General features: G+C 39.3%; 1 long non-coding RNA gene across 12 annotated transcripts in view; it reads right to left on the bottom strand.

Annotated features, from left to right (window-relative positions):
* Positions 1-14,613, bottom strand: part of LOC111752061 (uncharacterized) — a 213,825-nt gene that overhangs the window by 131,346 nt on the left and 67,866 nt on the right. For 11 of the 12 annotated variants that reach the window (XR_010323003.1, XR_010322997.1, XR_010322993.1 and 8 more), the window contains exon 2: positions 13,095-13,152. The exons of the other annotated variant lie outside the window; for it this stretch is intronic. This is a non-coding gene — a long non-coding RNA (uncharacterized LOC111752061). The remainder of the gene's footprint in view (positions 1-13,094; positions 13,153-14,613) is intronic. 12 annotated transcript variants of the gene reach the window in all.

Below are 14,613 nucleotides of genomic sequence, written 5' to 3'. Positions count from 1 at the left end.
TTTTTTTTTTTTCTTTAACTCTTTCCTTCTGCTCTAGAAACCTGATGATTCCACCAGTATTTGGTGCATCTCTGTTACACATAAGGAAAGCATCTTCTAACTCAATTAGTATTCTAAAGAATGGGTTTGGTTTTGTGCTCCACTAAAGTCAACTAAATGGATGCGCTGCGTGTCTTTATTTCAAAAATAAAGCTGAACAATTAAATCGCATGTCTCTTTGCTCAGCTTTTCATTCCACACAAAGCTTTCCCACTTGCTGCCCTTGGATTTAATGTTAACAAAGTCAGTTAACATCAAGCACTGCAGTAACAAGCATGGCAAAATTCCTTGTTTTTGCTCAATCAGTCTGTGTTCAAACTATCAGTTTGATTTATTTGCCCACATTGACCCTTATTCACCACTTAATTATCCTCGTATAATGTTTCAAGAGGCTTCTGACACAAGGAAAAAGACAATTGCCAATGTTCTGTGAAAACAACTGTTGACCTGATGGGCCCAAATGAAGACCATGGGTCGAAGGTTGTTTGCTTTTGGAGGAACCCACTTCTCCTTCCTGAGAGCTGCGGCCGGAGCCGCTCACTCTGGGTGCCAAAGGCTATCTGGTCAAGGGGCTAATCAGGATCTTAAGAGCCTACTGACCATCACCACAGGGTATTCACACAGGTCACACTATCCTCACTCCAGATTCCCTGATGTGTTTAGGATGTTGCAAAAATTAAGCAAAAAGTGCGCGCGCACACACACACACACAGAGCACTTTAATTTCAGCGATTTCTTATTAGTACATGGTTATGATTGTGATTAGAATACATATTTTCTCACTTTATGTATGATCAGGAGGGGTTTCAGAATCACAGACACGAAATGAGAATTAATAATGATAAACATTGAACTGTTTCATATTGTGGTTGATCTCTAAGCCCCTGCTAACAATTCAGATGAATTATAATTTTAGGGAAAAACAAACCGGTATCTGTTTTTGTGCCTTGCCAGAAATACCAAATATAGTGACAAGTTTCACCTGAAATGAAGAAGATTTCTTTTGGAACTTCTGAAATCTGATGGCTATTCTACATGGCATTATATGACTCTAAATTCAACTATAAATAAATGATCATTGAAAACACAGACAACAAATATTAACATTTATAGAAACACAGCACATATAAAAACAAAAGTGTAATTTTATATTTATGAGTGGTTTTCTGTAAAAATTTGAAATTCTTTTTTTGGCAAGTTGAGCCCGTATGTCATTGGGCTATCTCATAGAATACATAAACAGTGTTTACAAGACCTGCCAACCCCTGTTTGTCATTTAAATGTTTCACACATTTTCCCCTCATGTTTGGTGTGTTCTTCATCTTACTAATTTTGGGCTCCACAATTACCAATGTAAAGTGACAGTGTAATTATTTTTTATACATTAAAGGTGTTCATAAATGCAGATTAAACCTAATATTAGAAAATCACTCAGTAATTCAGGACCTGACATGGACTCCCTTTGTCGGTGATTTTCGATCATTTGTGTTTTGGCCTTTCTTTCTCTGTAATGGGTATATGATTATAAATGTTGCCATATGAAAACAATACCATAAAAATTGGATAAATTACAGGCAGCGTTTTCAAAATAAAAAAAAAATACCAAATATTTCTAAAAGCTACTTTGTGGGACTTTTTACTACTATAGCTGCAACCTAAACCCTGGGAAGCATTTTGGAACCCCCCAACCCCCGTAACCAGTATGAAAATCACCAGAATATAGTCTCGTATAGTCAACAACCCTAACCTCCCATTGCCTCCTAAAGAGGCCTGTGAAGTCCCTGGCTGAAGCAAACAGTTAATGTGTTTGGCTGCTAAGGTTAGAGGTTCGGTTCCACCCAGAGGTTCTTTGGAAGAAAGGCCTGGTGATCTACTTCCAGAAAAATCAGCCATTAAAAACCCTATGGAGCACAGTTCTACTCTGTCACTCGTGGGGTCAACATGAGTCAGAACTGGTTCGACAGCAACTGGCTAAGGAGGTCTGAAATCCCAGAAGAGATTTTCCAGCAGCCAATGGCCTTCTACTGGATTTGGTGCGGAGGGACTGAGGGTCAGGAGGCCAGCTGTGTGGCCCTGGACGCCCCACTCAAACTTGCTAGTAACAGCTTCCTCATTAGCAGGAGGGCTTCCTATCATCTGAGGGTTGGATGTCAGTGTTTCTAGGAGCTCCCTGTGGTGCTCAAGGGGAATGGAACTGAGTGGGTGCCTCTTGGGGCAGAAACACTGGCAAGCTGTGGCCCACCACACCCAGGTTTAACCAGAGCAGGTCCACTTTTTTCAGTTCTTTTCTCCATAAGATTTTTCAGGACAAAGAGTTCCGTGGTCTTTAAAGAGTTTAAAAACAAAACAAAATTCTGAACTTAGGAGCCTTCCATGTTGGCATTACATAACCCTAGCAATAAAATCATAGTTCTTAGAAATGAATGGCGCAAATGATTAAGTGCTAGACTACTAGCCAAAATGTTGGCTGTTCGAACCCACCCAGAGGTGCCTGGGAAAACAGCCCTTGGTGATCTGCTTCCTAAAGGTCACAGCCTTAAAAACCCTATGGAGCACAATTCTACTCTGACCACATGGAGTTGCCATGAGTAGGAATGATCTTGAAGGCAACTAACAACAACAACAGAGCTGAAAGCACACAAAGAGACCGAATAGAATAGGCAAAAACCTCAAGTGAAAAACTTGACCTCCATCTTGTCCTTTGGGTCACTCTATCATCCTTCCAGTGGGTTCTATAATTTGTTGCAAGAGAAACAATTCCATCAGTTCGTCTGGCAACAAACACATGAGGCTGAAATCTCCTAAGGGTTCCTGCCTAGTAAGAGTGCAAGTGGGAAGGTGAAGATGCATATATCAGGAGATCATCCCAACACGGAATCCTGCTCTAAAAATAAGTCCAACAGGGTTTTCTCTCTGCTCTGGACTTGGCTTCCAATATCGAGAAATTTTCAGTTCTATTCCGATAGAAATGGCCAAAATTAAAATCTGAAACTAATGCCACATTCTTTAAAAAATATTTGTTTTTCAGCTCATTCTTCTGCTCAAAGTTCCTTTCTACCTGAACAGTTTTCTCTAAACTGAAAAAATAATTTGTTTTAAACTTTTATTGCTACTTATATCTGTTCTCTTCAAAAACAAATCTGTGTCAAAAATTCATTTCCAATAGCCTTAGAAACTCCCTCACTGTTCCACTTTGGCATTTGTCTGCTAATGCTGCCCTCACCAAAAAACAGAACCCAAATATGGAAGTAAGCCATTTGAGAAAGAGCAGTCAGAAGCCACAGAAACAAGCACACATTTTAGCAAATATTCTTAGCTCATTCCTGTTGTTGTGAACCTCCCAACTAGTTGAAGGATAGTGGGACTTTACCAAGGAGGTTAGAAGGAATGGGACACTGAAGACAGTTCTAGATTTACCAGACAATTTTGGATTATCATGGGCAGCATTGTCTTTTGATGGAGTAAAATGTCAACAAACGCTCCCTTGGCCCTGTTGAAGACAAATGGATAAGGAATATTTGAGACCCCTGTTTTAGGAACTGTTTAGGCAGTTTGAGAGTGCAGCCTGACTTCTCCACTTAATACCTGTGTGCACTTGAAAAAGTCACTTTATCCTTCAGAACCCTGTTTCTTTATGTGTGAAATGGGGACTTCGATGTTGGAAGAATATAGTGAGATAATCTAAGTACAGTATCTACTTCATGGCACCCACAAAGGAGTGAGATAAACAAATTAGCTTCCTTTCCATTCAGTTCCTTTTACAATCCTCACAACGCCTATGAAGCAGATGTGATCATCCTTTCAAAGACTAAGTAAGAGGCTTAAAAGGAGAGGAATCAAAATGCAAACTAGGTCTGTTGAACTCTCCAGTCATGCTTGTTACATTGTTTCTTCCAATTCTTGTTTCTCCTGATGACCACCATAAAACCCATTGCCGCCGAGTCCATTCCAACTCATAGTGACCCTGTAGGACAGAGTAGAACTGCCCCATATGGTTTCCAAGGAGCTCCTGGTGGATTTGAACTGCCAACCTTTTGGTTTACAGCCATAGCTCTTAACCACTACGCCACCAAGGCTCCCGATGACCACCATAGTAAGATGAAAATTTAGCTATAATATGTTTGTGTTTATGGGGAAGTATGTTATATGCAGAGGGAGGAATGGAGAGGTAAAAAAATAATGAAGACACATAGCTTGTGACCATATATCTTACATCTGGTCTTGGAATCCTTGCAAAGTGGCAAATACCTGGCTGTAGATGTTGGAAGAGGGAGGAAAAAAAGCAATGGGTGCATAGCTTATTGGGTTAAAATAGCTACGCACTAAATGGGAGGCAATTTTGCCCCCCAGGTAGTATTGGGTGACATGGAGATATTTTTTTGTTGTTGTCACAACAGAGTTGGGGGGATGTTACTGGAATCTACTAGGGAGAGGCCAGGTTCAATGCTGAACATCCTACAATGCACAAAACAGACTGTCACAGCAAAGAGTTACCCAGTCCAGAATGTCAATAGTGGTAAGATTGAAACACCCTCTCATTGTATTGGTTCTTTCATTGTATTGGTTTCTTTTCTATAATAGTCTTTAAATAATTTTGGCAGTAATGTCAGGTGGAGGTTTGCTCAGTACACTAGTTCTGAACTGTGAGAAGGGGTGCTGAGGTGAGGAAATTGTTAAAATATATGTAACACCTCTTATACTGAAATGAAGACAGCCCAGGAAAACATTGCTATTCAAATTATTCATAAGTACTTCTAAAATCTTAAATGATTAGCTAACATAGTAAAATTTTCTCATCAGGTTTTCCTTCTTTTGGTTGGGAGAGTCTGAATTCCTTTTGGCAGATTATTTGTATCCTGGAGACTTGGAACTACCTCAGGATCCGAAATAGACCATGCATCTTAGGAAAAATAAAGATAATTCTAAACCTGAGTTGATTAAAGTGTCTGTATTTTGTCGAAATTGGTTCCTTTCCTATAAAACACAGACACCAAATCCAAAAGAGACGACAAAAATAGTATTCTACAAGGAACAAAAGTGGATTTAATATACAGTTTAATTACGCGTCAAAAAACCAAACAAAACCAGGAGAAGCACGAGAAGTACATTTGTTAGTGAGCCCCACAATACAAGTGCCACTAGCTTGTTCATTGAAAGCTAACTACTTGTGGGAGGGAACAAAAAAATTAAGATACTTCATTTTTTTATTTTCCAGGAGTCTTTCTATTACAAAAAAGCCTTGAGAGGGTTTTGTTGCCTATCGTGTTGACCCCAAAGTTCAGGACTGCATTGTTACGGTTAATTCTCTGTCTGCTGGCAGAGAGGTTTCTGTCTACGGAAAATCAAAGTTGTGCTTTTCACGTGGTAACTCCTGTAAGCAAATTTTAAAACACGATTCTAACAGCAAATATGAACATCTAGTACCTCATGGTTGGGATGGATAAATAAAAAACCATGAAACCTTTTTTTTTTTTTTTAATATGGGAAATTTATGACCACAACTAAGTGAGTATATATCAAAGAGTTTGGCCAAGGCACACCAATAAAGCATTCACCTACTGGGCTATGTTAAAACGGGGCAAGATAAAAGTAAAGTTAGTTCATTTCTTCCCATCACAACAAAAAGGTTGATAAAGAACATACTTGATATCAAACAGAGCTTCCTGCTGGCTTCAGTTACCTGGGAGTTTGGAGCCTGTGGTTTGAATAATGTTTGCCCTACAATAGGAATGACAGCAGAAGTGTGGAGAGACTGATGGGGCTTCCTGCAGGCTTAGCTTTGAGAGTTCAAACTCATTCTTTATTCCCAAGTACGAGCGATAACAAATGTGTAAATAAATAGTCACTGATCTTCTTTTTGTTTTGATCTTTTAATGTTACTTTTTGGGGGCTGGGAATTACGTAACAGTTCGCCCAGCAGAGATGAGCCGTGTCCATCGAACTAGATTTCAGAGTTATGTAAGTTTTCAAGAGAATTGGCAAAGCATGATTTTCATAATTTCACTTGAAAATAAAGGTCTGTATGTCAGATCCCTGAAGAAACTGAATTTAGGCAGTTGAGGCATTGACCAAACATCCTTTGATGATGAAAAACAGGAAAACTGTAATGTTGACAGACTTCATACACATGCATGAGTACTAATTTTAATGACTATAGTTTTTTTTCTCCTTAATTCTGGAAAGCATTTTGCCCAAGTAGTAAAACTTTAATATAAGAATTTAAATGTTTCATATGCAATATAATGCCAATACTAGAGTTTATAATTTTTTTCCCAAAAAAGTGTCTAAATTAATATCAAAGAAATTTCTATTCGATCCTTAGGTAACTGGCTATTTATTTGGCTTTCAAACTTTTCAATAAAAAGACTTAGACAATACATTTATATAATTGCATATATAATTTTCTAATAGTTTCAAATCAAAACTATACTGTGTGATTGCCATTCCAATTTTTTTAAAGTCTATATACATTTCTGTGATTTAGCAGTTGTGTTTCAAGTAATGCCCAGAGGGAAACGGTTTGACTTCTTATAAATAAGCTTCAAGTTAAAGGAAGATGGAGACAAAGAAAATTCTGGTATAGTTCAGAATGAGCTATAGAAGCTGTTTTGAGTGACCACCAGAGGGCAGCACCCTCAAATGGCTGCGTGAGGGAGAGCGAGGAGGAGAATCGGATGGAATCTGTGGAAGTTAGCTTCACCTATTTACAACTTTGTTTTTGTTGTTGTCGTGGCTGTTGTTAGTTGCTGTGGAGTTGGTTCTAACTCACAGCAGCCCCATGTGAGTAGAGTAGAACTGCTCCATAGAGTTTTCAAGGCTGTGACCTTTTGAAAACAGATCTCCAGGCCTGTCTTCTGAGGCACCTCTGGACGGGCTCCAACTATCAACCGTCCAGCTAGTAGCTGAGTGCTTAACTGTTTGCACCACTCAGGGACTCCTATCCAAAGCCTCATACTGTTTTTTAGTTTTCCTGATTCAAACCCAGAAGTGGGAGAGTAAAGATTCTTTTTCTCCAACTTAAAGAAAGTCCAAGAAATTCTAGAGTAGGAATGATAACAGCATGTTATAGTATTTAACCACATGCCAGCAATGTCCTAAGTGCTTTACTCATTTAGCCCTTTTAACAACACTGTGATGTGAACACAGTACCTCAGTCTTACAGATGAGGTAACTGAGGCCCCAGGGAGCTTCAGTAACTTGCTAAAGTCTTGCTGCTACCAAGTGGTGAGGCTGGGATTCAAACCAAAGCAGTTGCTCTAGAGTTCAGGTTTAAGGTTTCCCTCAGACAGAGACCTGAGACATTCCAATCAACCCTCTTTTGCATTGGATCACTAAGCCTGTCTGATAAATTAAAGTCCAATAGTAATTTCCTTCTCTCACCCTACCTTTTTTGAAGATACAAGCCCGCTTTTAATCATATTTTCCATAATAATAATAATTTATTTTCAGCTTTTAATAAATGCATTCTGTATTTCCTTGAAATTCACACTACTACAGGCATATCTCTCATATCAAGACTTGTCTATTAGAGTGATGTCCATTTTAGGTTAAGCATTTTCAGAAGGCAAAAATCTAAATGTGCACAAAAATAAATAAAGACTTTTTTTTTCTTTAGAGCCTTAGCCAGCACTGAGCTTGTAAATTGGCTAAACCAACCTCCCACATATGGGAGGAAGTGAAGAATATATAAATACGAACATGTTGTTAAACACTCATCATGACATTAAATAAAATGACTAAAGAATTACTGAGGGAGACCTCAATGTAGCATATAAAAAAGACAAATAGAATTAATGAATCAGAAATATCAAATCAAAACTGGTTTTAAAAAGTTGTTATAACCTTTATAGAAGAGAGAGAAGTAGTAAATTACTGTGAAACAAAACTGTGCCGTCAAGTAATCAACTCTTTACTCATTTATTCACTCATTTGGCAATTATGGTGAGTTGGAGGCAGGACCATAACCTCTTCATAGAGTAGAGCCTTGAAAGATGAGTAGAATTTTTCTAGAAGCAAAGAGAGGAAGAGTTTCCCTACTGTCTTATTTTCTTAGTGCTGCTATAACAGAAATGCCACAAGTGGGTGGATTTAATGAACAGATTTATTTTCTCACAATTTAGGAGGCCAGAAGTTGAATTCAGGGTCCAAGCTCTAAGGGAAGACTCCCTCTGTCCACTCTGGGGGAAAATCCTTGTCTCAGCTTTTCTAGTGTCCTTCTCCACCACGTTCCCTGGAGATAGCCACATGGCATATATCTCCCCTTCTGTGTTTGCTTGCTTCTCGGCCTATGCCGCTCTTTGTTTCATTCAGAAGTGATTAGATTTAGGACACACGCTACACTGATATGGTCTCATTAACATAACCAACAAAACTCTAATTCCAAAAGGGATTATATCCACAGGTACAGGGTCAGGACTCCAATACGAATTTTTAGGGGACACAGTTTAATCCACAACACTTAGCAAGGGATCAACAAAAGCAAAGTTCAGGAAGAGCAGGATGTGTTTGGAGTACGGGAAAAAGCAATACTTGGCTGAGGCTTGTGGTCTGTGGAGGGAGAGTGGGGAGAAGGACCTGCAAAGATATGAAGTGAGAAGATGTGAAGACTGGAGCGAAAAGCCCTAGTAAGGGATTTGACCTTAATATCATAGGAGATGGAGAAATGGTGGATGAAATTCTAAAGCTGGCCTAAAGTGCATATCTATTGCACAAGAAAAAGGTCAATTTTGGACATCTTATTGAGTATTTGGAGCCCTGGTGGCACAGTGGTTGAGAGCTCAGCTGCTAACCAAGAGGTCAGCAGTTCGAATCTACCAGCTGCTCCTTGGAAATGTTATGGGGCCGTTCTACTCTGTCCTGTAGGGCCTCTAAGAGCTGGAATCGACTTGACAGCAATGGGTTTGGTTTTTTTTTTTTTTAAGTATTTGTATAAAGGACTGAGTAATGAGATTTCTTTTAAATTCACAGATAGCACCAGGTTGGGAAGGAAGGCTATCATTTCCAAATGCCTTAATGAATTGGAAAAGTGACAATTAAAAAGAAATAAGAAGAGACAAGGACAGGAAGTAAGAAAAAGTAAAGAACAGTTAGCAGAAGTGATATCTCTACGACATGCGCAGAATGGGCTTGAGATAATGACAGTCTGTCGGGCAGTTAATGTCCATCAGTCTCATATCAGTAAAATGGTCAAGAGGATCCAATCACTTAAATCAGGCTCCATTTTTTAAAATGCAGGCATGTGTCCCTCAAGCACTTTGAGGGCCTACTGTGTTCAAGGCACTGTTTCAGGTGCTAGGTAATCAAAGATTTAAGAAAGACTACTCTGCCATCGAGAAGTTTACAGTCTGTAGAGGGACAGGGTAGAGACGGACAATAAAACAAATCATTGCACTATAACTGAGAAATTCTAGTTATCTGCATAGTTCTGTGATAGCAGAGAAACAAAAATCTAGTCTTTCAGAAGGATATTCGGGATAATTCTCTGGAACTCTTAGTACTGAGGATGCATTTCCCTTCCTCTCCACTTTTTGGAAATGTTATTTATCTTTCAAGACCCATTTCTCTGAAGAGATAACTAATCCACCCGCCACCCCAGCTCATAATGAATGTCAAATTCATTAACTAATTAATTAAGAGTGAATGACAATTTACTTGGCAGTTCAAATCATACCTATTTTTCCATGCTAAAATATAAGAAAAAATTCTTCCTCACAAAGAAACTCTTTATGTTAAACAAAAATATTAACAATGTGCTCTTGTTTTATAAATACTAAATTTCTTTAGAAAGTATCTTGAGAGAGAACTGAATGTACTTCATGAAGGCAAAAAGAAGAGTGAGGGAAAAATAGGATCTTGGTTCTTATACTAACTTATCCATCAGCTATCTGGCGACTTTAAACAAATATACTCCCGACGTCTAATTTTTCCTCTCCCTGTTTCAGTTAAATATAAAGTGTATTAATTAATTTCTTGGCCTCAGGGCACTGTGCAGTAGAGGATTAACTCAGCTGGTCTGGGTTATCCACATCCTGCACATTCCAAAGAAAGATTTGGCCTTTGCTTGGCTCCTGGTAGGTAACCTCTAAGCCCTTGGAATATCCCACCTGATAAGAGTCTTTGTTTATGTGGGGGCCTTGGGCTATGCCAGTTTGTCTATGCTAGAAATGTGATTAAGAGCCATGCCACGGTTAAGCTCTTGGCTACTAACTGAATGTTTGGTGGTTCAAGCCCACCAGTGGCTCCCTGGGAGAAAAGACCTGGTGATCTGCTCCCATAAAGATTTACACCCTAGAAAATCCTATGGGACAACTCTACTCTGACCCATAGGGTTGCTATGAGTTGAAATTGACTCAATGTCACACAATAACAGCAGCAATGTGATTTATGGCAGGGCCTTGGACAATGCATTATCATCTTGACTTGTGGAAGAGCTGGAGGTTAAAAGTCAGCCATGCAGGTGGTCAGCCATGTCTATGTGGCCATCCCCCCCAGTAAAATCTCTGGACACCAAGGCTTGAGTGAGCTTTCCTGGTTGGCAATACTCCATGCATGTTGTCACACATCATTGCTAGAGAATTAAGTGCTATCTGCATGACTCCACTGGGAGACAACAACTAGGAATTTGCTCCTGGTGGCTCCTGGGCTTTGCCCTATGCACCTTTTCCCATTGCTGATTTTAATCTGTATCCTTTTGTTGTAATAAACCATAAAAATGAGTGTAACGGGTTTTCTGAGTTCTGTGAGCCCTTCTAGAGAATAATTGAACTTGAGGGTGGTCTTGGAGACCCCTGAACACAGGCATGGTAGAAGAAAAAAAAAACTTACAGTCAATTTATAACGATCAGAAGAATGAAAAATAAACCAACTATTTTTAGATACTGTATTATATGTTTGGCTTTAGTAAGCCTAGCCTATGAAATATTATTTTGTTTTCAAAACTATTCCAAGATGCTTTGTTCCTATACTGCAAGGGAGTAATATGAGATCCAAAGTTTTTACATATTTTCTCAAAGTGGCAAAACTTGGTGAGTAGAATTATGACGTGAATATACTGTCATCTCTGACTACCTGAACTTCCAAGCAGTAACATGACAGGCAACTTTTCAGACAACATCCAACATGAATGTTCAGAGTTTAAGCTATCCTTCACCTATTTTTCTAGATACAAATAATAACCGGTTCTACATGCATTCCTACGATTCTACTGCTCAAACAGCCAAGAGCAAACACAAGTGTTTGACTGGGTTTTGTTGTTGCCGTTTTGTGTGCCATTGAGTCAATTCCAACTCATAGCAACCCCATACCACCCAACCAACCAACCCCATTGCCATTGAATTGATTCCGACTCATAGCAACCATACAGGACAGGGTAGAGCTGCCCCATAGGGTTTCCAAGGAGCGCCTGATGGGTTCAAACTGCTGACCTTTTGGTTAGCAGCCATAGCTCTTAACCACCACGCCACCAGGGCTTCCAAGAGACCCTATAGAACGGAGCAATTGCCACCAGGGCTCCTTGCTGACCCTTGAAGATGGAGTAAATCCAGACTAAGTCCTGGCAACTAGCTGCCTAATTAGGTTGTTGTTTTAAGCCTGAGCTTTCGCAGGATATGAACAAGTTTCTAATCCTCTTTTGTGCCACCTCCCACCTCCCTTACTCTCACCATCCAACTTTTATGTTCCTCCTTACTGGCTTTCTCCAACCGCTATGGAAAGTGACCAAATCAATACCATTACTTTTACTCTTAGCATGAATGACTAGGAATAATTGACTGGTTGTGCCAAATTAACAGGTGTGTTTATCTCTCTTGAAAAGCTTTGATTCTAAAACCTGCATAGATGCTTTGGAAGTACTTTACCTTTTTTTTTCCCCCTCAGTTTCCTATTCGTTAGATGGAGTTAATAATAATGATAGTACGTATCTCAAGGGTTATTGTGAGGATTAAATGAGTGTACACACACCACACACACACACATACACGTTGTGCTTAGAACAGTGCCTGCACATGATACACACCGTAAGTGTTTGGTATTATTATATATGTTCTTGATACTTAGCTAAGACCAGTATGTCATATCACAAGACTAAGAGCACACTCCTGCTCTTCAGACCTCCAAAATAACCATTATTCGATTTTGTTCCTTCCACTAAAAAAATGTTAATTTGCTTGCATGTGATTACCACGGTGGAATCTTTCACTTATAGTCATTACTCTATTCCATATAGTACATGTTGGGCCAAATAGAGCAATAGTTGATTTTACTTTATAGAGTTGAGAGCTATTAGCTCTCTCTAGTCCTGATAATCTATCATTCAACACATCTTTGTTGCATACCTGCTGTGTGCAAAGCTACATACTGGGCGTCTTTCAGCTCAAAAAGACTGAATCTGGAGAAGCCCTCTCCCTGTAAAACTCTTCCTTAGCCGTGAATGTACAAAGTACCTTGAGTCATAGTTTAACTGATTATTTAATAGCTTCTGGTTGCAGGGGTTACTCCCCCCTCCTCGTACCCCACCTACTGTCTTAAGTTGGTACATTGAAAGTCAGCATGTTTGATTTATTTTTAGGATTTGAGGAACCTTCTGATGAGAAACCTTCTTGCTTTTTCGCATTTTGCAATCTTAACTTCCTCTTTGGGTCTTGTATGGCTTAGTCTATTTTCTAACATCGATTTCTATCCCTTTGCATTACATAGTGTCTGACTTAGCAGAACTCTCTACCCAATCAGTGTTAATTATCATGTGATTTTAATTATCATGTGATAAGTTCAAACTTAAAACTACCTGAATTTATAGAGTCTCCACAACAAGCCAGGCATGAAAGTGTAATGGGTCACACAGTTAATACTAGTTATCACTTTTTTTTAACACGCACTATGTGCCAGACAATTTTTAAGCAAAAATCTCATCTAATAATGTTAAATTGTATTTAAAGCACTAAGTTCTTTAGGATTCCCATAGCTCTAAAAGCAGTTGAATTGTCAACCCCAAGAATTGAGCTTGCATGCTATGTTTCATGCTGGGACAGGTTTAAAGTCATAATGTAGATATTGCTTACCCTAGTGTTTTCCCCAAGGTGAAGCATAGTCATTCAGGCCAAACTGCAGAGTTTAATTCTGTTGACACATGAAGCAAGAATTAAATATTTACAATTTATACTAACAGAAAAAAAGCCATAGGAAATTGCATCACTCAACTCTTTTTTGCACGTTTTAATCATGACCAAAATAATTTTAACTAGTTGATTTTTCTTATAGCAAAAGAGATATATCTGTGGTTTAAAAAGAGTTTATTTCTAACTATCATCTATCTATCTATCTATCTATCTATCTGTCTGTCTGTCTGTCTGTCTATCATCTATCTATCTATCTATCTATCTATCTATCTATCTATCTATCTATCTATCTATCTATCTATCTATCACCTACCTACCTACTTATTATCTCTCTGTCTGTCTGACTACCTGTCTATCTATCTGAGATGCTGGGTGGGTTCAAACCACTGACCTTTTAGTCAGCAGCCGAGCAACAACAACAAAACCTGGTCAAACTCCTGTGTTTCCACTTGGCTGTTCGAGCAGTAGAATTGTAGGAATGCATGTGGAACTAGTCATTATTTGTATCTAGAAGAAGAATAGGTTAAACCCTGAACGTTCATGTTGCATATTATCTGAGAAGTTGCCTGTCCTGTTCCTGCTTGGAAGCTCGGGTAGTCAGATGACATGCTCCATCTTCCCTATCAGGCTTCCTGTGGCTCAAGGATAAAGGGAATGGCAGGCGCCCCACCAAGCACATACATTTGCAAACTGCCGCCAGTCAGTTCCCAAGGCCAGGGACTGGACATTGACAAAGGAGGCTGAACTGTCGACTTCGCCTATTTCACTCTCTTTCACTCACCCTGCCAGGCAGGCCCAGCCTCCTTGAAAAACTACAGGATTCTTCACCTCTCCAGTTGATAGGGGGGATGGCAGGAATGACTTAACATTTCCTTACCATGATAAAAGAAATACTTTCATCAAAGAAATACCTTTATCAAGTTTCTCAGCCACATCTTGCAGAAAGCAAGGAAAGCTGAAAAAGAGCTTTGTTTCACAAATCTGACTTTAAAAATTTCCTTGTTTTTGATTGGTTGCATAGGGGGTAGAGGTTCCTGGACAAGGTTTTGAATACATTCAGTTCTTAAATCTATTCACAATAAGGTATGATTTCATCAAGAACTTAGTGTCTAAACAGTCCCATCACATCTGCCCTTCTGAAGCGTCTAGCAAAACTCATTTAAGTTGCCTAGACAAATGGATTTACCTCCATGCGAAATGATAAAATACGATGGCTAAGTACTTAAGAGCTCAGGCTGCTAACCAAAAGGTAGGCAGTTTGAATCCACGAGTCACTCCTTGAAACCCTACGGGGAAGTTCCACTCTGTTCTATAGGGCCACTATGAGTCAGAATCTACTTGACTGCACACTGTTCTTAGGTGCTGTCAAGTCAATTTCCACTCATAGGGATCCTTTAAGACGGAGTAGAACTGCCCTGGAGGGTTTTCTAGCCCGTAATGTTTACGGGAGCAGATGGTCAGG

The sequence above is a fragment of the Loxodonta africana genome, chromosome 1, assembly GCF_030014295.1.
Source record: "Loxodonta africana isolate mLoxAfr1 chromosome 1, mLoxAfr1.hap2, whole genome shotgun sequence".
Taxonomy (NCBI): Eukaryota; Metazoa; Chordata; class Mammalia; order Proboscidea; family Elephantidae; genus Loxodonta; species Loxodonta africana.
The sequence above is the reverse complement of the archived record's forward strand: the minus strand, read 5'-3'. Positions and strand labels throughout refer to the sequence as shown.